Genomic DNA, 21,871 nt, shown 5'->3' with positions numbered 1-21,871 from the left:
AGGAAGATCGTGAATTATGAAGGTCGCTCGAAGTTATGAGAGATCTAGCCCAATAACTGATCATCTCTCGTCGATCAGGCTCTCTTGCGAAGAAGCAAAAATGACTTCCAATTTTGGCCACTCCATTTTCTGACATTAAATCGGCCGAATAAAATGGCCAGCTGGTTAACGCGGGTAGCCCGACTTCAAATCCCAGTTATGCAATGATATAAAATGAGGGAACTGTCGAGCGTCGCGCTCCCTTTAAAAAAGACGCAGTTTCCGCGACCATAAACATTATTTTATGTGCCCGGGGAGAGAAAATAAGCAACCATAAGATGTTGAAACATGCCGCTGTCGCAGACCTGAGAAAACGTTTTAAGATGTACCTTTCTGAACAAACCTGGTATGAGTTAAGATTTGGTTCGAAAAACTCATTCTTAAATTATTTTCTATAAAGTGGGCTTCTGAAAGGATTACTCTATCTTCAATAGGGCAGTCAAAACTTTGCAGTTACTCACCAGATGCACGGCTGGCTGCCGGGCCGTGATCAACGCATGCCGTATGGACATCCTACAATGGTCCATACTGCCCATGGTCGTATGGACATCCTACAAACAAATCACTCGCTCGGAACGTCTCACAATTTCTGTTCTTGAGAGTAAGCGGTCTTTAACGCCTATCGTCGTAAGCTGCGCATTTTGTCTGAATATCAGCAGCAGACATCGGCCCTCTGTCACGAGCGCCAATCCTGTCTATGCTCATTATAATCGGAATATTAACTTAAAGAAGGTGTTTCAAATTTGAAGCCGTATACATTGAAACAAGCATCAGGTGTGATGAAATCACCTCAGTTATGGCTATTGGTGTACTCTTAAGTGGAAAGCTGCTTCAGATAAATAAATTTATTTTCAGTAAACGTGCTCCTCCATGCATCATTATTTAATTGCGTCATGGAACTCTTGTATCGCGAGGTCTTGCCCTGTACTTCAAAGTCTTCGAGAGATGGAAGCACGGGCTGGAAGTTTAAGATGGTTAGATGTAATCACATACCCGATTATAACGTCATTTTTAGGTTATTCAATGACAAGTCTTGTTTCTGTAATAGCAAGCAACTAAAGGAACCATGTCTAACTACTTATATTGCGTAGCACAAAACGTGCTTCCTGATTGGAGCTTGCACAGGCTGCCCAAAACTATCTGAGAGCTACTTGACGCCCACTTGGTTTGGAAATCGCGCTTACGAACGCCCGATCTGAACGACTGGACGATGATTTTCTTATTGGCTTTAAACACCGCCTGACATTTGGGGTAGCACGCTTTGAATTACGTTTTTATGGCGTTGAGCTTTCCCGAATGGCTTAAAAAGTCTGCATGACATTGTCTGCGCCTCTTCGCGGGCTTGTACCTCAGAAATTAGAGGGTTTTAGATCCCAAGAAGCCCAGGGCTTTGAACTGCGTCAGCGCCAAATGATTTTACAAAATGCTTATTTCAGCTCTAAACTCGTACAAATGTAAAACACTTGCTCTTAGTTGCAAACTTTGTTTCAAGGTAGATACAAAAACGTCATGGAAATCATCGCAACTGATTCGTTCACCAGTCAAACCTGAACCAGTGAAACAGCGCCTAACGAACAAGCGAGCACAAACATCAGGTCCTTACGGCTCTTCTGCTAGTGACGTCAGCATGTTTTACCAGGATGCTACTGTCAGGTCTTAGCGGCACGAGCGTTACCGGCATCAGTTAAACAGGCAAAAACCTCTTTCGGCTCTTAGTGCTCATTTCAGGGTAGTGAGGTCAAGGAGAGTGATAGTGTAGGGGCAAGAGTTCATGCATTTCGGAGTCCTCTGACAAGGGATCCCTCCTCGCACACAAAGAGATGCACACGTCGAGGAATATGCGGACGCCCCGACACTTTCATGCCAGAGGGCATTCAAAACTCCACTCACGGCTGCCACGTGGAGCTTGCCCCAGGAAAACTAGGTGCGGGGGGGGGGGGGTAGTATGAAGCATGAGGAAAGCAGGGCGCATGGCGGGAGTTGGTCACAAGAAACAGAGCTATGTTCCATGGCCCAATTGTTCTAATTTAACGTCTCAACGTATGCATCCGAGATCGGTTTTAGGAAAGATGACACGGGCTGTTTTCCGGTCGATTACTGGCACATCTCTGGGCCGAATACTTTTAAAATCCGTCAGGGAGTTGCAGCCGGCACATCCGCCTGCAACGTACAGTTGGCTCCACGCCTGCGAGAGTGAGGTTATCAGTTATCAGTGAGGTACAGTTATCTTCGCCTGCGAGATGTTCCATATGTCCTTAAAAATGCTTTCATACCGTCGAAGTATTGTGGAGCGTAGCACCTCTCAGAGATCTGTCTTGTGAAAAGGCCAGAAACATGGCATTGTCCAATGAAGTGGACCTGGAGAGCGTGGGTGGTGGGGTAATGCTGCGCTTGCCACGCTCTGCTTAGCCATTCCTCTGAACCAGAAGCCACCGGTGCAAATCAGTCGAAATGCACTGCCAAACATGAGATCAGGAAAGATTCCCACATGGTCTTGAAGTGACATGAACCGCATGAGAACGGATCGACACAACTTCGTTTTCATTTCACTATCAGCGCTCTGATAACGCTGTGACCCAGGTACGACTGCCTCAAACTCAAAAGATGACTCCGACCCACATCCGGTCCCCCATATCCAGGCCCCCCAGTCCACTTCGGCGCCCCGGGGCCCGCCGGCGGCTTTGTGTCAACAGCTCGGTTTGCTGGGAGCCTGGCCTCGCCACTTAGCTGAGCGGTAATTAACACGCGCGCGGCGTGGCCGGCCGGATGGCGCCTTTCTCCGCGGCACGGCGGCGGTCCGTCGGCGCGGCGGTGTTTCAACAGGAGGCTGCAGGTGGCCGGCGGCGGGGCGCCTGGCCGCCGCCGCCGCTATAAAGGCGCCCGCGGGCTGCTCGGCACGCTCAGAGTGTGACCAGGAGTGTCGTGTCGCCCACAGTGCTCCCGTCCGAAGATCGCCAAGGTCAGTCGTGGACGCTGCGGTAGCTGGGCGCGCGGAATTACCGGGCGAATGGTGGTGATGGTACCGTGGAGCATTCGGTCAAGTTCGCTGACCGCCGACGTCAAAGTTGATGAAGCACCCTGATGTCCAAACGGGATGAGTACCTACCTCGTGTGGGAACATGCCGGCACACACGCATACCATAAAGCCCAAGGTGTATTTAATGCTGATGATAAAGCTATCACCAATCCTCAACCCCTCCCGCAATGTCGACAACACGTGACGCTACTTGCATGTTTAATCAGGTTGCGAGTCACCTCGCATAATCTGATACTCTGCGTTTGTTTCCCAGATGATGCGTACGCTGTTTCTGGCAGTTGCCGTGGGCCTGCTGTCGTCCAGTTCAGCTGCACCTCAGGGGAGACCGCGCCAACCAATGATGGCGGTCATGCACGACATGGTTGATCTCGGAATGGTCAGCATTTCCTTGGCGGACTCGCGGATGCGTTGCATGCCTATGAGCATGCTTCTAATTACGCATGGTGCCATTGGTTTCGAATGTGATTTTCGTCAATAAGTTTGCTACATGACCATGACCAAAAGGAGATACGTTCAGCACCGAGCTGCTCCGCGTTGTTCGGATGCCAGCGCGTCGCAGGCTGTGGGTGTCTCTAAGCTCTGTACCGGATGAGACGTCACCAGGCTCTTTGCCTGCTGTACAGGCACCACCGTTTTGCACCATACCGCCAGTTGGCTGTCGTGGACGCGTTGACGTGCTGCTGATGTCACCCGGCGCGTCGCCCGGTCGCAGATGCCGGTGCGGCTGACCATGGGCGCGCTGGTCGGCGGCGGGCGGATGATCCACCGCAACATGGTGATGCCGATGACGAGGGGGGCGCGCTCCTTCATGCCCCGTCTCCGGAGCACGTTCACCAACCAGTGACGGTCACCGACTGCACCGTCCACGTGAGCACAAACCGCAGGCGCCGACTCTGCCAGGCGCACCAGATGTGTCGTCGTCGCAGATAGGTTTTGAGTGTGGCTGAAAACATCTTATTATTTCAACGCCAGGATTTATCCCCGAACGTCTCTGAAATCGTCAGTGGGTGCACCTGGGTCCTGGAACGTTGGATTCGTGGATGGGGTGACGCACTCCTCCTCATTTTGGAAGTCTGTAACGCATTTCAGGCATTGCCTGAAAAACGGTAAAAACCTGGCAAGCCCCACCCCAGAAAATCCGTCTCCGTTGGCCTTATCGGCGGCGGTACTGTGCCTACCTCCGAAACGGGATCATCCCTTCAATTGCCGTCTTACCGCACTGCTGTGTGGTTCTCACGGTAACTGCGATAACAAGTCCGCCTTGTGCCTGCCCTGACGCTCGCGAGGTGTAATCGCAAAACATTAGTGTTCTGGGGCGTGCCGAGATATGTCTGAAGCGAAGAAATTACGACATTACGTCACAAGGCTATCATTTTCATTGACTCACAGAGTAATGGAAATGTTCGCACGCATGTCATGGAAGTGGGCATTTGTCTGAAACCTTCGGTCTCTACTCAATATTTCATCACCACTCATTCTGCCCTCGATTTTCCAAACTTTTCACAAACTATCACAGCTGGTCATGCATTATACAGGTTGACTTAACGCTCAGTGTTGTTTGTTCCTCAGGTATTCAGTACCTGCCACCATCAGCTCATCTGCTTGACGAAGCATCACTGGCATCAAGTTCGTGTGATTACGACGTCACACAGACCCAGAATTTCAAACGTCAGCTGCCAGGGGCCATTGTAGCCCGTTCCCGACCGCCAGAGGCTATTGCAGCCCTCTGCCTGACGCCAGGGGCTATTGGAGCCCTCTCCCGGCCGCCAGGGGCTATTGGAGCCCTCTCCCGGCCGCCAGGGGCTATTGGAGCTCTCTCCCGGACGCCAGGGGCTATTGGAGCCCTCTCCCGGCCGCCAGGGGCTACTGGAGCCCTCTCCCGGCCGCCAGGGGCTATTGGAGCCATCTCCCGGCCGCCAGGGGCTACTGGAGCCATCTCCCGGCCGCCAGAGGCTACTGGAGCCATCTCCCGGCCGCCAGGGGCTATTGGAGCTCTCTCCCGGCCGCCAGGGGCTACTGGAGCTCTCTCCCGGCCGCCAGAGGCTATTGGAGCTCTCTCCCGGCCGGTAACGGTGACGACACTCGCGTGTGACGCATCTTGAGACGTGCAACAACGGGGGAAGGGTGGGGGGGGGGGGGGGTATTCCTCAGTGTGGAGTGTAGATATGGAGTAATTTATTGAAATACATTGGAGAGCTGGAAACATCAAATTTTGTTTCGTGACGCGGACTGTGCGATTCTCCGTTCTCCGCTGTAGCCACATTGTCCTAAAGAGAGTATCCTACCATTTTTATACCTTTCTGTATCCAATATCCAAAGTATCCAAACTGCGGGAGAAATCTCCTTTGATTCCCTGCTCACCGCCAGTAATATCTATCTTAGGACTGTCTTAGTACTACCTATATCAAATAACATGTTTCCTTTGCCTTGCTTTTGCAACGAAGGTGTTCTGTCATGCTTGTAACACACTTATGTGTCAAATTGCTTGTGTAATAACTGTTACGAAAGTTTGAAATACTCCAGGCAAAAAAATGTGCAAGCATAAGGCGATTTTTCCGCGAATTCAATGAAACCTTATACTATGCCTTTGCTTTTTTCCTCTGTGGCGGTTACCACCGTACCTCTTTTCCGAGGCGTGCTTTCGCTGTGGGAATGGGAACATCACATGATCTATAGTGGCACGCTGGCTCAAACTTCAACTAATGGACCAATCACAGACGTTTTTCTGTTCGCACCAGCAGAGGTGCGCACGACGGCGCACGGTCGTCATGACGATGGTGGTCGCGAATGAAGGGACCGAGTGTACCGCTGTTACTAAGCATTGACAGCGCAGTTTAGACTAAAAAAAATTGAAATTAATATATTTATTACGTCTTGACGCTACCGCAGTGGCACTGCCCAGTTCCACCATTAGACATAGCTATTCGTGAGGTTTCACTAAAACGTGTTTTTGAAATATGTCTCAAAGGTGGGGCACTCCCTTAAAAGGAGCCTGTCGAAGATATGTCTTAAGTAAATACATAGGCGACTGATTATGTATATCAACATACATATATATATATATATATATATATATATATATATATATATATATATATATGTAGACCGAGCATGCTGAAGGGAATACAACACAAGCACGACTTCGTGATAGTGCATTATGCATGTTAAGTCTGTGCCGCGTTCCGTCACCTCTGTCCGCCGGCGCCCTTCCTCAAGCGTCCGAGTCTCAGGTCAGAGCCGGCCGCACAGGTCACCGCCCTAGGCGGCCGGCCGCACGGGCGGGTCCAGGGGCGGGGTGCACTGCCACGGCGCACGGGCGGGCCCAGGCCGGCTAACACTAGAAACCCGCGCCCCACATTCTTCTCCCACAAGAAACTCGCCACAAATCCAAAACAAAAAACAAAGCACACTTTGTACAATGCATCGCAATCTGAGCTGCGTCTTCTCCACGCACTCCCGCTTCAGCTCCCCAGCTCAGCTCCCGGGACGGGTGCCGGAGCCGCACCAGCCATGGGGGAAGGCGCCCGATCACCCGGAGACATCCCTCGCGGGTGAGGTGGGCACCGTCCCCGTCCCCCAAAGTAGCTCCGCTCCGGGGCGAGCCAGTGGCGCCGCTGCCCTGGTCGTCTCGTCGCCCTATCACGGTCAGCGACCGTCTGTCGGGGAAGAAGCCCACCCGAGATCCGGTAGCGACGCCAGCTGGCGGTCGAGTCCGAACGCCGTCGTGTCCTCCCACGCCGCCGTCGCGTCGACCGGAGGACGTGGCACGGGCCCCAGAACGACGACGTGGTACCTTTGGGCGGTCTCCGACACCACTGCCCTGGTCAGGCTCATCGGGGCCGCGCTGACCTTGTCGCTCCGGGCGTAGATATCATTCTGGCCAAGCCAGAAAACTACCAGTCCGGCCGGTGCCCGGCGCGCCGCCGCTCTCCAGCTGGTGGTCCAGCTGACGCACCCGTCTCTCCAGACTGGTCAGCCTCCCCTCCAGCGGCTGATCCTCCGAGACAGAAGGAACGTCAGCCGCTGCTTCCTGGCGCGTCTCGAACTGGACGATGCGTACGTGCAGCTGATGCGTCCTCTCCACCCAGGTCGCTCGGTCGCCGCCGATCAGCTCTAGATCGGCGCCGATCTCCTCCATGTAAAATATAGCGCCTGCAAACCAATCATAGTGGCGGCAGAAACCATTCACATCTGGGCGGTGTAAAGTTCAGGGGGATTAACAACTCGTCCACTGTGAGTACCAGACCAATGGCAGGAGGCCATGTCGAGTGTGGAAAAATACTCGGCTCCTGCGAGCGATTCCAACGCGTCGTCTACTCTCGGGAGCGGGTGAGCCATGTCCTTGGTGACTTTGTTTACCGCTCTTAGGTCAACGCAAAAACGATAGGAGCTACCTTTCTTTTTGGCTAACACGATTGAGGAGCTACACGGACTAGTACTGGGGTCTATCACGCCATCACGGAGCATTTGTTGTCTCTGCTCCTCCACCTGCTCCCTCACGCGCAGCGGCATACCCCGAGGTCTTTACTTCACCGGCGGGGCATCTCCCGTGTCGATCTCGTGCTGCATCAGGTGTGTCCATCCCAGGTCGCCTGAAAGGCGACTGTAAATGTCGTTGGATTCTCTCACCAAATTCCGCACCTGGTTCAGCCCCTGCTCGGGCATCTCTAAATCTGTCAAGTGGATACTATCGAGGGCATCTTTCTCCTCCTTCCCAGAGTTGGCTGGCGGTGAACGATCTCTAGTCATTATCGCTGACATTGTAAATACCCATGCCATCGTCTCTGATCGTGTGCGGAATAACTATGTATGTAACAGCCAGGAGGCATGCCTCGCTGGTCGAGATGTTTTTTATTCTGACTGCTATCTGCCCACTCTCATTGACACCCGCGACGGCACGGGAGACCAGCAAATTATTTGAGCATCCTTTGTCATTCGGTTCCAACACCCCTTCCAAGCGCACTCCGAGACGCACATTGCATCGCCGTCTATCGCCTCGACAGTGGCGGCTACTACAGCCTCAATGCGGGGTGGAACTGTTACTACCGCTTGCAAACGTACCCTGGACCTGGGTGGACATATTTCGTCGTAAGTGGACAAGGCGATATCCATGTCGTCCAGCTTCAGGAAGCCTCGTCTGTCATCGAGGACCGTACCATGTCGACATGCGAAATCTCTGCCCAGCACCACGTCATAAATCAAGTTTTCTACCAGCGCCATCGAGGCAACAAACTGCTTACCCTCGATAATTACTGGCACGTCAGCTTCTGCCCAGATGTGCTGCGGCTCCCCGCTGGCACCTTACAGAGAGCCCTTGGGACCTGAAGTCTGTCCATCAACCTCGGTGTTTACACAACTCCGTGCTGCATCTACTCTGGAGAGTAAGAAATCAGCTCCGGAGCCGACTAGCGCCCATACCGTCCGATCTCCGATGCTCACTCTGATCATGGCGGCTCGTTTCGATGCGGGTGCACCGCACATCGCCGATTCCTGCCGCGCGGGACCGCCCCTGCTAGTTTTCCGAACCATACCCGAAGTTTCCCTCAGCTGAGGCTGCTGAGCTGCTCGTCCTGGCGGGATGTTGGGGACAACGGGTCATCCAGTGTCCCTCAGCCCCGCAGCAGAAACACAACGGCCGTCTTTTAGTCCCGATGTCACGAGGCTCCGCGCGACTCGGACCCTCTGTAGCCTGTCTCGGACCCGATGGTTCAGAGGACAGCGCGCCATCCAATGGCCCTCATCGTCACACAAACGGCTGCACTGCAGCTGCAGTGCCGGTCGCCGCTGCTCGTCTTGCGTCTGAGGACAGCGCCAGGAACGGACAAGTCACGCGCGTGTGTCCGAACGCACCACATTTCCGGCATCTCGCTTCTCGGGTAGGAAGTGCGCCTTGATAGCCAGGGACTGTGACGCCGCTCTGTGAAAGTGAAGCCTGGATGGCGTCCACCCGCCTCTGAACCGGATCCAGACGCTCGTCTCTGACCGACACTGATGAGAGGCTGACCTCTGCCCGAGATGAAGGCGGCCGACGTTTGACACCAGTGGGGGGGGGGGGGGGGGGGGGCAGCGTACGGGCGTACGGGCGCGGCGGCGCTACCACTGCCGCACGCTCCCATAGCCTCCAACGCCTCATGCTCTCGCTGAATGTCGCGAGAATGACTGACCGCCTCATCGAGTGATTTGGACCCTTTTCCACCTAACTTTGCATGCGGAACTGGGTCGTTCTATCCGCACACGAATTGCTGTAGGTTATTAGCCTCCGCAACCTCTGAATCGAGGTAGGCCTCGTGGGCTAGCTTCCTAACCCGCTCCTCAAAGTCCTCCTCTCGCCAGACTCGCGGGAGGTTCGGGTTGACTCAGAGTATGCGTGCAACGCGTTGACTCTCCGGTCGAATCTCTCGACCAGATGCTATTTCAGCTGTTCATATTCCACACGGACTGTTTTTGGCAGAGCGGCACAGAACTCGAATGACTTGGTCCCCAAACAAACCCATCAAAAATTGATCATTTTCTTCTTTTGGGCATTTGCCGGCGAGTAATTCGAGACGACTCAGCCATGACTGTAATTGCTGTTTACCCTCCCACGTAAAGAATTCCAGACGTGACAGAAGGACTGTGTCCATTTGATCCATTCGAGTGTTTGACCCCTGCCGGTCGCCGTATGAAGGAGGAGGACGGTATATTACCCAAAATAAAAATTGTGGCGGCAAAAATACACGACACAGCACGCACTTTGGCCAATACTCCCAAGAATGGCACAGATATTACACATACCACATACACTGTTTAAAGCTCCAGAGAATATATAACACCGAAGTATTTACTTTCTGTAGAGGAAAATTGTACCGACCGCGCCAATGTTAAGCCTGTGCCGCACATCGCCATCTCTGTCCGCCGGTGTCATTCCTGAAGCGTCCCAGTCTCAGGTCAGGGCGTATTTTCCCCGCGAGCCGGTCGCACAGGTCACCGCCCCAGGCGGCCGGCCGCACGGGCGGGTCCAGGGGCGCCAGAGTTGGGGTGCACCGCCACGGCGCACGGGCGAGACCATGCCGGCTAACACTAGAAACCCGAATCCCACATGTACAGTTATACGGATGCTACATAGGTGCCTAATTTAATAGTTGTTGCATGGCACTTGCTACGCAATATTTACAAATGTAGTAGCCGTGTACTTGATTATTAGTTATAAGACCGCATTACACACACTACTATACAGTTAGCTTGCACCTTTGAATTCATGCATTGCCAACAACAGTCGAAAAACACAATTTTCTCAATCCTGTAACGCCAACTACGCATTTTCTTCTGTATTTCTGTTAATGTGCAGTCCAGGATTTATAGGCATTTGGACGGGTTGAGAATTCCTGATTTTGGTGGTGAGGCTGTATTCTAGAAGTACCAGGTTTTGCTGCTGGAAGTTCTTCACTCATTGCGATTGGTGATCTTGAATCATGCTGTGTTGGTACGTATTCGATGTCTTAAAACACCGTTTGTTAAAAAAGTACCCACAAACTACTTTCCCCGCATGACATGTGCTTGATGGAGCCTACATCGCGGGCACCGATAGTGAAGTCTGTGAAACCAAAGGCACGGAGTCCGATTTCCCACTGTTCCCCCCCACCCCATCCCCCCTCCCCGCCCCCACCCCCCCACCCAGGGTGGGAGGCAGCGTCGCATCAGTCTTGGCAGCTGAGTGCGTTGTAAATCCCCAAATGGCATGCAGGAGTGATTATTTAAGTACACGCTAGGTGCCATATACCAACTGATGCATTTCAGATCAATGTCTCCAGCGAAAAATAAATGCAACAAGTAGTTTGAGTGACCTAAGTATAACTTATAGATGCCCAAACAGCAGCACTTTTTAACATTTCTTTAAGTATGTACCAGACATTGTGTAAATGTCTTACCCGTGCGCGTACACACATCTGTAATTCTCCCGGAATCTGTACCCCGTCCACATCGCTATTCATTCCAACATCCAAGCTAAGCCCAAACTAAAAGAAGCCCAAAAAGCAGCACTTCGCAGTTCATTTTAGAGTATGTGCAATATCTGTTGTGAATAAGGTGTCTATTACTCGTGTCTGCACCCATGTGCGTACCTCGCCAAGAATATGCACCCAATTCAAACCGTCATTCATACAAAATGGGTACCTATAGATTTAGTGAAGTCGTGAAGCCTCTAGACACAATTGAATTATCTGTGTCAGACAGATGACTCGAGTCACGGACGAATGGCTCACGCACCGCTTCGCCCGCGGCCCAGAAAACCCAAGTAGTGTCCCTGTGCAATAAGTGGACTCCATGTGCTAGTAGGGCATTTTACACCAGTAGGAGCTCTTACGTCGATCCAGAGCCAACGGCCTCGCTCGGAGGACATCACGAGGGGAACAGATGCAAGATGGATCCCTGAAAAATCTTCCAGGTCGACCAGAGAGCCCCGCCTCCCATGCCGTCAGAGAGATAGCCGGTAACTGCTCCGGTCTGTGACGAAAAGCCCGCAGCCGGGACGTGAATGGTCCCAAAGTGCTCCACCCGTGGGACACGCTATTGCGGAAAGGCGATGGTTAACAATGGTGTTCTGTTCAAGGGATTCTTCGACCGCGACGATTGCGATTGCGCCCGGCGGCAAAGCTAGACAACAACAAAATTGTCCTCGGAATTTAGTGGGCCAACTCCGAGGATGCCTTTCTTGGCGGTGGGCTTTCAATGGAAGATCTTCGCCAAGCTTTTTGCCTCCCCCCGCCCCCCCCCCCCCCCCCCCCTCCAGCCCACCCATCTTACCATTACTCTAGCTGGATGCTTTGAACCACAACAAAAATACAATTGAAATTCGTGGCCACTTTAACGTCCGCACTTGCCACAAGGTCTCTGAAAATTCAAGCAAAGCATCCAAATATCCGTGGAATGAGCATGCCACCGAGATCCGTGTCGTTACCAGAAACTTTCGATAACTTCTGCTAAGATCTCATTGTTCCCAAAAGTCGTTTAGGATGGCCCATAAGGATAACTAAGTGGCCAATGTTTCTCTCATTGCTCTTGAGTCCGCTCCGGTAGTCCACATGCGGCGCGTCACACGAATGTGCTCAGGCCTGACGCAGTGAACCGTAATATACCTCCTTGACGCAAACATCGGCCGCAAAACGTTGCTAAAAGCCAAGCGAAAGGAAATAACAGAAAATGAATGCGTTAATTCAGCAGATGCCTAACATCAGCGCGCCGGTATGGCAGCTATTTAAAGCCGCTATTGTCCTTGTAGGAGCCCCGCGCGGGACAAACGGTCGCACTTAGCAGCGCCGGTCGCCGCGGTCGAGGACATGGCCGCCGCTAGCCGGCGGAGCGGCCGTGACGAACACGCCCCGCGGCGGCGCGTGACGCACGTGGCCGACTGGTCCAGAGGCACAGGAACAGCCGCCTGAACCGAGCCTCCGGGCTTGCTCTCTGGCCGTGGCGAACACGCCCCGCGGCGGCGCGTGACGCACGTGGCCGACTGGTCCAGAGGTGCAGGAACAGCCGCCTGGACCGAGCCTCCGGGCCTGCTCTCAGCTGTATTCTGCTCTCAAACCACCCAGCCCGCCGCGCCATCCTCCTCTCAGAAAGGCAGACTGTTTCACGGTAAGACTTAACTCACCCAGGACACCCGCGGGCCGCTACCCATGGCGCTGCACCCGTACCCACACGCCACACATTCCTACCAAAGTTCCATTTTACATCCAAAGCTACATTAATGTGCTTCTAATAGTGAAATGTCGTGAACGTAGCTAATTATGGCTCAAAGAAGCACAAGCAGCAACATTATATAGTATTTCCTGAAGCATCTATATGCTGTAAACTTCTTACCCATATCCTCACCTTAACCCTAAGTTTCCCAAAATATTTACCACAACCAGACAACAACCTCCTTTATGCAAACGATCCATGGGCCGATGCAAACCCGTGAAGTCCTCTACCAAAAGGACTCGACCGCTTCCAGAGAACAGCTCCGGAACGCCCAGCGCACGTGTGACCATCGCTAAGCGGAACAGACCTTGACATCGTTTCACAGTCGGATGCTTCTGCCTAGTCATCTTTGGGAGGCGTTTGCCCGTACGGCTAAATGGGTCCACGCGGTCTTGCGTGACGAAGGCAGCGCGGACGGAGAAACTGACCCCAGGCTCAATCACTATGCATTATATACATATATATATATATATATATATATATATATATATATATATATATATATGCATGTATGTATACACAGTGTTGTATATGACATTGTTTATAATATCATAGAACTTCAGGTACAACATTTCTCATCAGCATTGTTGTTGTGCACCACACCAAGTTGAGCGTTTATGCTAATGCGACGATATATATGACACCGACAGCATACTATATATATATATATATATATATATATATATATATATATATATATATGTGTGTGTGTGTGTGTGTGTGTGTGTGTGTGTGTGTTTTGTATACCACATATACTATTATATATACTGTATAATAACATCTAAATGGGTCCACGCAGTCTCGCGTGATGAAGGCGGCGCGGACGGGGCTAATGACCCCAGGCTCATTCGCTATGCATTATATATATATATATATATATATATATATATATATAGCATATGATATATGAGTATAATAAATATATGCTGTATATATGCTGTTGTGCGTCACAGCAATTGAGCGATTATGACATTCTTGTTCATCCGCTCAAGGCTCCGTGTGGCGCGCTTGTCGTTTTCGGTCTGTCGATACGGAATATTGCCAATTTACACCTATTCGTCAACATTTTGTTCAACGGTACGCATTTCCCTAACAAACACATACCACGTCAAACGTGGTATAGTATGTACCCTCTTTTTTATGTGAAACACTACGGAAATATGAATTCAAGCAACCTAAAGCTGCTGGTGGTAAGGTCACTCGATATTCGACTGCGGGACACCTGCTCTATTTGATTCTTTTTTGGATCTGCTCACGACAAACAGCACGCTGTCCATCGTACATTAATCCATTTACTTCATTCATAAGAATACCGGACACAAACAATATTTCTCGTGCGTTGAAATGAAGGCACTGATGAAATATCCACTTTTCTACAATCGACATGTTTGTCAGACCCTTTCCACCTGAAAATTAATGCGTCACGAACCAAAAATAAACCCCGTGCCTCATCTTTGAACGGACCGAATCAATCACCATTCCGCATTAACCCGTCACGGGTAGGTTCGGGGACGAGAGGGGGGGGGGCCTAACTGGGGGGCCCTGCAACGTGTGCTTGCTCCATGTCTGTTGTTTACCAAGGAACATCTGAGAATCCGGAGCTGGTATTCACACTACAACACCTGAAGTACCATACATGGGGTAAGATTATCATTCAGGGCCTACCTGTACCTAATGTCAAAGTTTTTTGAACAGAAGCGATTCTGTGCGTTGCGATGTTGTGGTAGTTGTTAATCGTTGGTTGAAATAATTGTGATTAATAATGATATGAAGAGCATCGTCTTATCCGATCTTCGTGCAAACCTGCATGTCCAACAGGTATCAAACTTTGTTAAAGGGAGTGCTCCACATTTCTATGAGGGTTTGAGCTGAAATAACCATCTTGTAGACATTTTAGTGCAGTTTACAGCCATGCTTTCTTAAGACCTATCGTTCCTGAGCTATACGTCCGCGAAAGTGGGGAGACTATCTGAAGGTGACCTTGGCATTCATGCTGGTATAGAACCGTCATCCAAATCATACCGCCCTATAAGCTATGCGGCGCTAAAAGCCGGAGAAATATAATGGTCGTGTCGTTCATATCTTGCGCTCGCGAGCACGACCTCCAGATATAACGGCCGTCAATTGGCTTTCAATATTGAGCAAGGTACAATGACGTAACCAAATATTTACGTATCGAAAAGAGTATTTATCATACAAGGAACTTAATATGCTCAGAACAGCCTTTTCTACCTAAGCGTACACCAATAGTTGTGAACCCGTTTCATCATATGTAATGTTTACTGCATATCTTCAAATGAGAAATATTCCCTTGAAGTATTTTACTACTATTTCTGGTTTTTGGCAAATAACTGCCCGTTTTCCCAATATAAATTGACAAATAACTGAAATCCAAGGTACTCAGATGAACCACAAATGCTGCTAAACTCTGAGAAAGCCTTTAATGTGGAAGCGAATTGGCACGGATGCGTTCGATAACTGTTTCTGGTGAGCGGGCCCGGGCTGGGTTGAGTCCACAAATCTGGGAAAAGCGGATAAGGGGATGGATTAGTTTTGAATTAGGCGGGCTGGACCGGGCCAGATCCTGAAAATTCAATCCGTGAAGTTCTCTAGTTATTAGGCACACAATGTCTCGGTCGGGTAACTCTCCGGCCGTCGTTAGCTGGCATGGATTCCTGACAGGAACTGGGTGATATATTACTTTTAGACGCATGTGAGTCACAAACCGAATCCTTTCTTTGGGAGCGCTGATATTCGAACTAAGGTCTTCTGATCTCCACATCTTTCCCACAGACGACTTCCGCGGTGCGTGCGCCGGCACAAGCTGCTATGTTTATCACGTCACGACCAGCGACGTCGACATAGCCGGGCCGAGCCGCTACGGACGCATTGCTGGCCCGAGCCGCTACGGTCGCATCGCTGGCCCGAGCCGCTACGGTCGCATCGCTGGCCCGAGCCGCTACGGTCACGTCGCTGGCCCGAGCCGCTACGGTCGCGTCGCTGGCCCGAGCCGCTACAGTCGCATCGCTGGCCCGACCCGCTACGGTCGCATCGCTGGCCCGAGCCGCTACGGTCGCGTCGCTGGCCCGAGCCGCTACGGACGCATCGCTGCCGACCGGCGGCCCGCGTTCCCACGCCAACGCAGAGGCCCACCGGCTGCCTGTAGGCTAACGATGACGCAACGCGCGCGCAGATGACCGTCAATTCCCAATCATCCATCACGGCGCGCACAATAACTACCAGTAGCCGCGCAGACACGCGGCCAGCCGGCCAGCGCTGCCACGTTACGAAAATACGGCCGATCCGCGCCGAACTTCGCGGACGCCGCGTCTGACAATCGATAATGACGTTGACCATCGGCGGTAACGGAGTGGGCTGTCTATAAACGGTGATGGTCTACTCGCTGGCAAACGACAGCGCAGTGTCTGATATGAACTATTGAAATGTAATAGAGGTTTGCGATAGGCTCGACTGTTGACGTTTAGTCAGTTGCAACGGGGCATTCTTGAGAGCCTTCGTCCATGGATGAGAGACTGCTTAGCATGGTCGCGATTGAACAACGTGATCCATACCGTTCCTTTTTAACAACGATCAGTGATCAAAGGTCAGTACCGAGAGGCAAATCTTTTGCATGAGCCCGGCCAGGCTCCGGCCGCGGGCTACAGTTTTTACGCGCCCCGCTTTGGTCACACTGTTTGTCACGCTAATGATAGGTTACGGAACGTATGCCATCTAATTTGTACCTACCGCTCATTGTTAGATCAGATGCGGTTGATTTGATAGGCAATGCCAGTTTTCTCCAAAGCCCTCTGAACGGTTCAGAATGTTTATTTGATTTAGCCGTTCTGAGGAAGAAGTCTTAGTTAACTCCCTGCCCACCACTATGAATGGAACAAAAACGTTTGCCCTGTTCGTTTTCCAACTTGTGTGCTGTTATGTTCGTAGAACGCTACTTTGTCAAAAGGATTGAGCGATGCATGTTATTAAGGTTGAAACACTATTTTTTCGGGAAAAATATATGCAAGCATGAGGCTATGATCCTACCAGTTTAACAAAACGTTTTAAAATTGCTTCAATTTTTCCCCCTATGGCGTTCAGCACGGTGGCCATTTTCGAATCGCATTCTGGCTTTGGGAAGCGGAGTACCACATGGTCTATAAGGACTCACTGGTTCAAACTTCAACCAATGCACGTCTCGGCAATTGGCCCTTGCCGCCCGCTGTGCCAATCACAAACGTCTATTCGTGCTGACATCGTTCATACCAGTAAAGGTGCCATTTATAACCCCGGAGACCGGCAATGTGCGGGTGACATCACGAAAGTGTTACCTCTAACCCGTAACAGCTTACAACGGCCCCCAGCAACTTTTGCCGTCGTCATACGGCGGCGGTTGTGATGATGGTGGTGGTCGCGACAGCTACAGCTGTCGCGACTTCCACTGAGTCCGCAATAGCTGCAGCTGCCGCGGACTCGAGGCAGCTAGAAGAAGAAGTGTACAAAGGAAGAAGTGAACAAGAAGAAGTGAACAAAGGAAGAAGCGTAGTGATGTTACAAAGCCTTGCCAGCGCAATCTGGCCGAGAAAATCCGTAAAATGTATATTCCTGTTATATATTGGTGGTATCCCAGATGCACTACTCAGTCCTATTACTTGTCGTAAACTAGAAGGGCGTCATTACACCACGGGTAATTTGTTTTTCATGCACTGTTTGTTTTTAAGGTTTTTATGATCTGGCCCTTGGGTTGTCTAGTCCTTTGATTAAATCCAACGTGTTTTGACTGGATCGGACCTCGTGCAAAATTTGGTACTATGAGGTGCTCTACATGGCCTTACCGCACACAAATATGACTTACAAATTCGCAAAAGGAATTTCTTACAACATGGACCTCAACGCTCTCCTTGCTTCTACAATAGTCCTGCCCCCCCCCCCTGCCCAATGTACTGTGATATTCTAAAATATGTCAGGGCGGCATTTGCCCCAGGGTTTCCGGAGACCCTCAACGTCAGCTACCGCCTGACAAATCTGAGCGTTCCACACCGGAATGCCTTTCATAAAAAGCACATGATGAAACTGGCCGGTTCACGCATTGCGATCGACGACACCTGGCCAGCCAAACACGCTGAACACTGCTACGGAACAGCAATGTGTGCACACACGTTGTTGTGTCTCAGTCGCTTTTTTGTTCCGCATCGCTGTGAAGCGGGATACCGAGTCGTACCTCATACATCTAAATACTGCCGTACTCGCACGTGGTACAAGCGAAATTTGAATTAGCCAATTTAGCTATGCCATTTTAAGGCGTAAGGCAGGCAGAACACAGACGCATGGAGGCTCTACTGGGAACGAAGGCTACTGGAAAAGGCTACGCAGACGTGACGTCACCATGGGGTTTAGTTTAGTAGCCCGCAGTGTGGTTTTTGGTTGGTACTACAAAAGGGTTAGTAGGTACTAGTCACATGATTTAAAACGGTGATTTCGCCATTGAACTGGATGACAACCCTGTTTAACAATTTTGTATTAAGGTTCTATCAGTAAATATAATAATTTTGCATATCAACCCTTGTAAATACAACTCAGTATCAGGATCTGGCTGCAGAAATAAATCCTACCAAACCACATTTTTTAATCGCAGCACCCACGCCATTTTCGTTGTGGCCAACGTGCGCGAATATCTATATGTAAAGCGGTTTTGAAAAAGGACAATTCAAAGGTAAATTAAGAATATCGTATGTAATATCTACATTGAATTAATTAATGGGCAATGCTTCCGCAAATAGTTTTGCACTGCAGCACCTACATTGAGTGAAACGTGAAAATAAGGTGTTGTGAGGAAGGCAGGTGCCAAGAATTTCGCTGTTGTTATGCTGTGATCTTCCTAGGTGTTGGCTAACTTGCAGATCTATAATGTTGGATGGGTTAGATAAAAATGTTGGACGGAGAATAATACCCCACCACCCTGCAATATCCCTTTTAGACTACTTCAGAGCTGAGATATGTTCTGTCTGTCGGGGGCAGGCTGGAAGCGCATTTCGGCAATAATTGTGTAGCTTTGTCGCAAACCAACACCATTTCCCAGCTGCAAATGTATCAATGAGTGTGCTAAGTCGAAAACAATTGGGCTTTCGGACATATTTATGTTTAAATCAGCACGCAAAGAACAGTGTTTTCACGTCGCTATAGTGTTGGTGCCATATGACTTAATCCCATGATGACGTTACAGCATCGCCACCCAGAATGCAGTAATGCGGGGACTCGCTGGAAACGTTTGTTATCTCGGCATAATCGTGTTTACCTCTTTACGCTGCTGCCGAATCTGCCGAATGCCCATTTATGCGCCTAAATGTCTTCCACATGGGGGATCGCCGGCAGCAACTTGTGACTTGATGGCCAATGTGCAGTGGACAATATGCCCTAGGGCCTAGGATGTGCCGGAAAATGAGAGCGGCGATTCGCGCCGACAGCGGCTACCTGTGCGGGGTCGGGAGTTTGGGGGGTGGGGGGTGAGATGACGACCAAACCATTGCGAAATGCAGAAATATTTTTGGCTGGATATCGTCGTCATGAGGTGGGCTCTTTGCTGATGTCATTTTTACGTCTTCGGCTCAACCCGTTTAGGCACCAGCGCGTTGTATTGGAGATTGCGTTCGCAAAACACGACATGGGTCGCTTCCCGATGGCCTGCTGGCGTCGCTATCGGTCTGAAGGTATGGGACTGACTGGGCGATTTGCACACGGTACACGCGACTGCACGGTGCAACCCATTTTGCGTCGTCTGCCCGGGTTGCCGAGAGCTGACACCGATCATGAAAAACGTCTGAAAGCCACCGCGTCCGCGGCTTGCGCACAAGCACACATCACCTCAACGACCACCGACGTGCACCTTTGCCTGCACGATTGCCCGTTCTGTTCCGCGCCTAAGTGTGCTGACCCCGTTTCGCTGTGACCACCCGTTGCCGAGCTGCGAGCTGGGTTTCGCCGAGCGGTTCGGCGGCTTAAAGTAACTTCCAAATTACGCGTTTTACGTGTCAAACACATATTGCACTTGCGCACGTGCCGACAGCGTCCCGCTGGTCCCGTGGCGTCCAAAATTTGATACGAAAATGCGACCCACCTGGCCTTCCCGCATATTGCATTTTCAGCAAAAATGTTTAACGCGGCAGAGCTATGTGCCCATTTACACATGGCAGATAGGCGACAAAATTGCCATAAATTATAGTATAAATATAGACTTAGGTGCCTTGATGGCCTGAACCACCTCGACCTTTGATAGTTGTAGGCAGTTCTACACCTTTGCATCCGAACTTTCTTTAACGGGGATTTTGCATAACCTACCAAAACTTGAGCTCTATACATCATCCAGAAGTGACTTCAGGACGTCAAAGGCGAATGTGTTGTCCCCACTTCTTTGAGCAAACACGTCCGAAGTTTGTTTGAATTACCTTTTGCATGGCACATTGCATACAACTGCACTCGTTACTAACAAAACCAGCCCGTTCTCATCGCACAGCATTGCATGCCACTGCCCGTCCTGCTCCTTTGCAGTTCGTCCGCAGCATGACCACTCAGCATCGGAGCACCTCACTGTAAACGATGTTTCTGGTAGCTGTCATGCTACTGGTGGGCAGCGAAATGCACAGCCTCTCTGCACGCCTCACCCTGGACTCAGCAACGTACAACTGCCGGTGTCCTAACACGGGCTCCTCAAGGTACACAGCCAGCCGGCCGAGTGTCTGGCCCGGCGCTTTGTTGATCGCCATGGCAACCGTCGGCCTGACGAGCGATTGCCGACACTCCCAGGGGAAGGGGAGAGCGTCGCTCGAGGCATGCCGGGTTTGATGATGGTCAGGTGATGTGTTGGAATCCGGGGGCGCACCAAGTGAAGTGAGGTGCAGTGTTCAGGTGTTCCTGCGGAACATCCAGTTGGTCGGCGGTCTCCACCAAGCTGTCAGCGCTCAGACGGTGGACGGCCTGGCTGGAGGAGCGTGCGGTAACCCGGCCATAGCTTAATTCCACATTGTTTGCACGGGTGACTTTGGGTTCGGGGTAACTTTTCAACATTGCTTGACGTGTGTACCCTGAATCCACCAACCGAGCCGTCCCGGCAAGCTCAACGGATAATTTGGACCACCGCCCCTGTCACCAGACATGAAGGACGGACGGTGTCACTCGTCGCACAAAGCCCGGGACTGGGTTGACACTCGTTGACCAGTAGCTACCTGAACTTTCCATTTCACTTGGGTCTCACACGATGCACCTGCTTGGGGATGTGTACCCAATGCGGCTGCTTTAACGCCCAACATCGTTTAAACGGGAGATGGGTCCGGCTGATATATGAGCAACTCATACCTGATAGACGGGGTGCACCGGTCTGGGACATATTTGAAAGGTGCACCTCTACGCCCTCCCCAGCAGTGCAATACTCCTGTGTGTCTCCACTGCATGATGCTACTTTTCGAATTATCTTGATGGCATTTGACCAAAGGTATAGCAGGATACCTTCATCGCCAGCTATTACATGCCAAGCTCAGGAGTTCCGCTGCAGATCGCCTTTCAGAACTAAAACTATGTGTGCTGAAATTAGTCGGTTCATGCATTTCGTCCAACAGCTCAGGCCAGCTGAACGCGCGCTGTCGAGACTACTCGACTACTGTCAAGACCCATGCGCTGTCGAGACTACTGCAGAATAACTAATGCGTGCACACAGGCACTTGTGCCTTAGTGGCTTTGCTGTTCTGCGCCGCATCGCCATGGCCCAGGCAACCGGATCGCCACTCGCGTGTCTAAATTTTCGCCGCGCGGGAGCGAGACATACGTCATAAGTGCGTTCGCCAATTCAACGATGTCATTCAGAGACGGTACGCCAGGTGCACCCAGAAACGGAGATTAGCGCTATTGCAACTGCGTGCTGTCTCACAGGATCATTTTTACCGTGTTTAATTAAATTTGACGCCCTCTTGGAGTGTTCATGACCATCCGTATTAAGGCGCCTGAATGCTGGCACCGCCTCGCTTAGGGAGTGTTGATGTGCATGATAGATGACGATGAAAGATAACATCCGACATTGCAATTCTATTCGTT

At 51.1% G+C, this 21,871-nt stretch overlaps 1 long non-coding RNA gene across 1 annotated transcript; it reads left to right on the top strand.

The window, feature by feature from the left end:
* The first annotated feature begins 2,887 nt into the window (after positions 1-2,887).
* Positions 2,888-5,000, top strand: LOC119101286 (uncharacterized). The gene is made up of 4 exons (XR_005094535.1): positions 2,888-2,998; positions 3,330-3,452; positions 3,789-3,943; positions 4,646-5,000. It is a non-coding gene; the product is annotated as an uncharacterized LOC119101286 (long non-coding RNA).
* The last annotated feature ends 16,871 nt before the right edge of the window (positions 5,001-21,871 follow it).

This window comes from Pollicipes pollicipes, unplaced genomic scaffold, assembly GCF_011947565.3.
Source record: "Pollicipes pollicipes isolate AB1234 unplaced genomic scaffold, Ppol_2.1 Scaffold_4881;HRSCAF=5763_pilon_pilon_pilon, whole genome shotgun sequence".
Taxonomy (NCBI): domain Eukaryota; kingdom Metazoa; phylum Arthropoda; class Thecostraca; order Pollicipedomorpha; family Pollicipedidae; genus Pollicipes; species Pollicipes pollicipes.
Note: the sequence above shows the minus strand (reverse complement) of the source record. Positions and strands in the feature narration are given on the sequence as shown.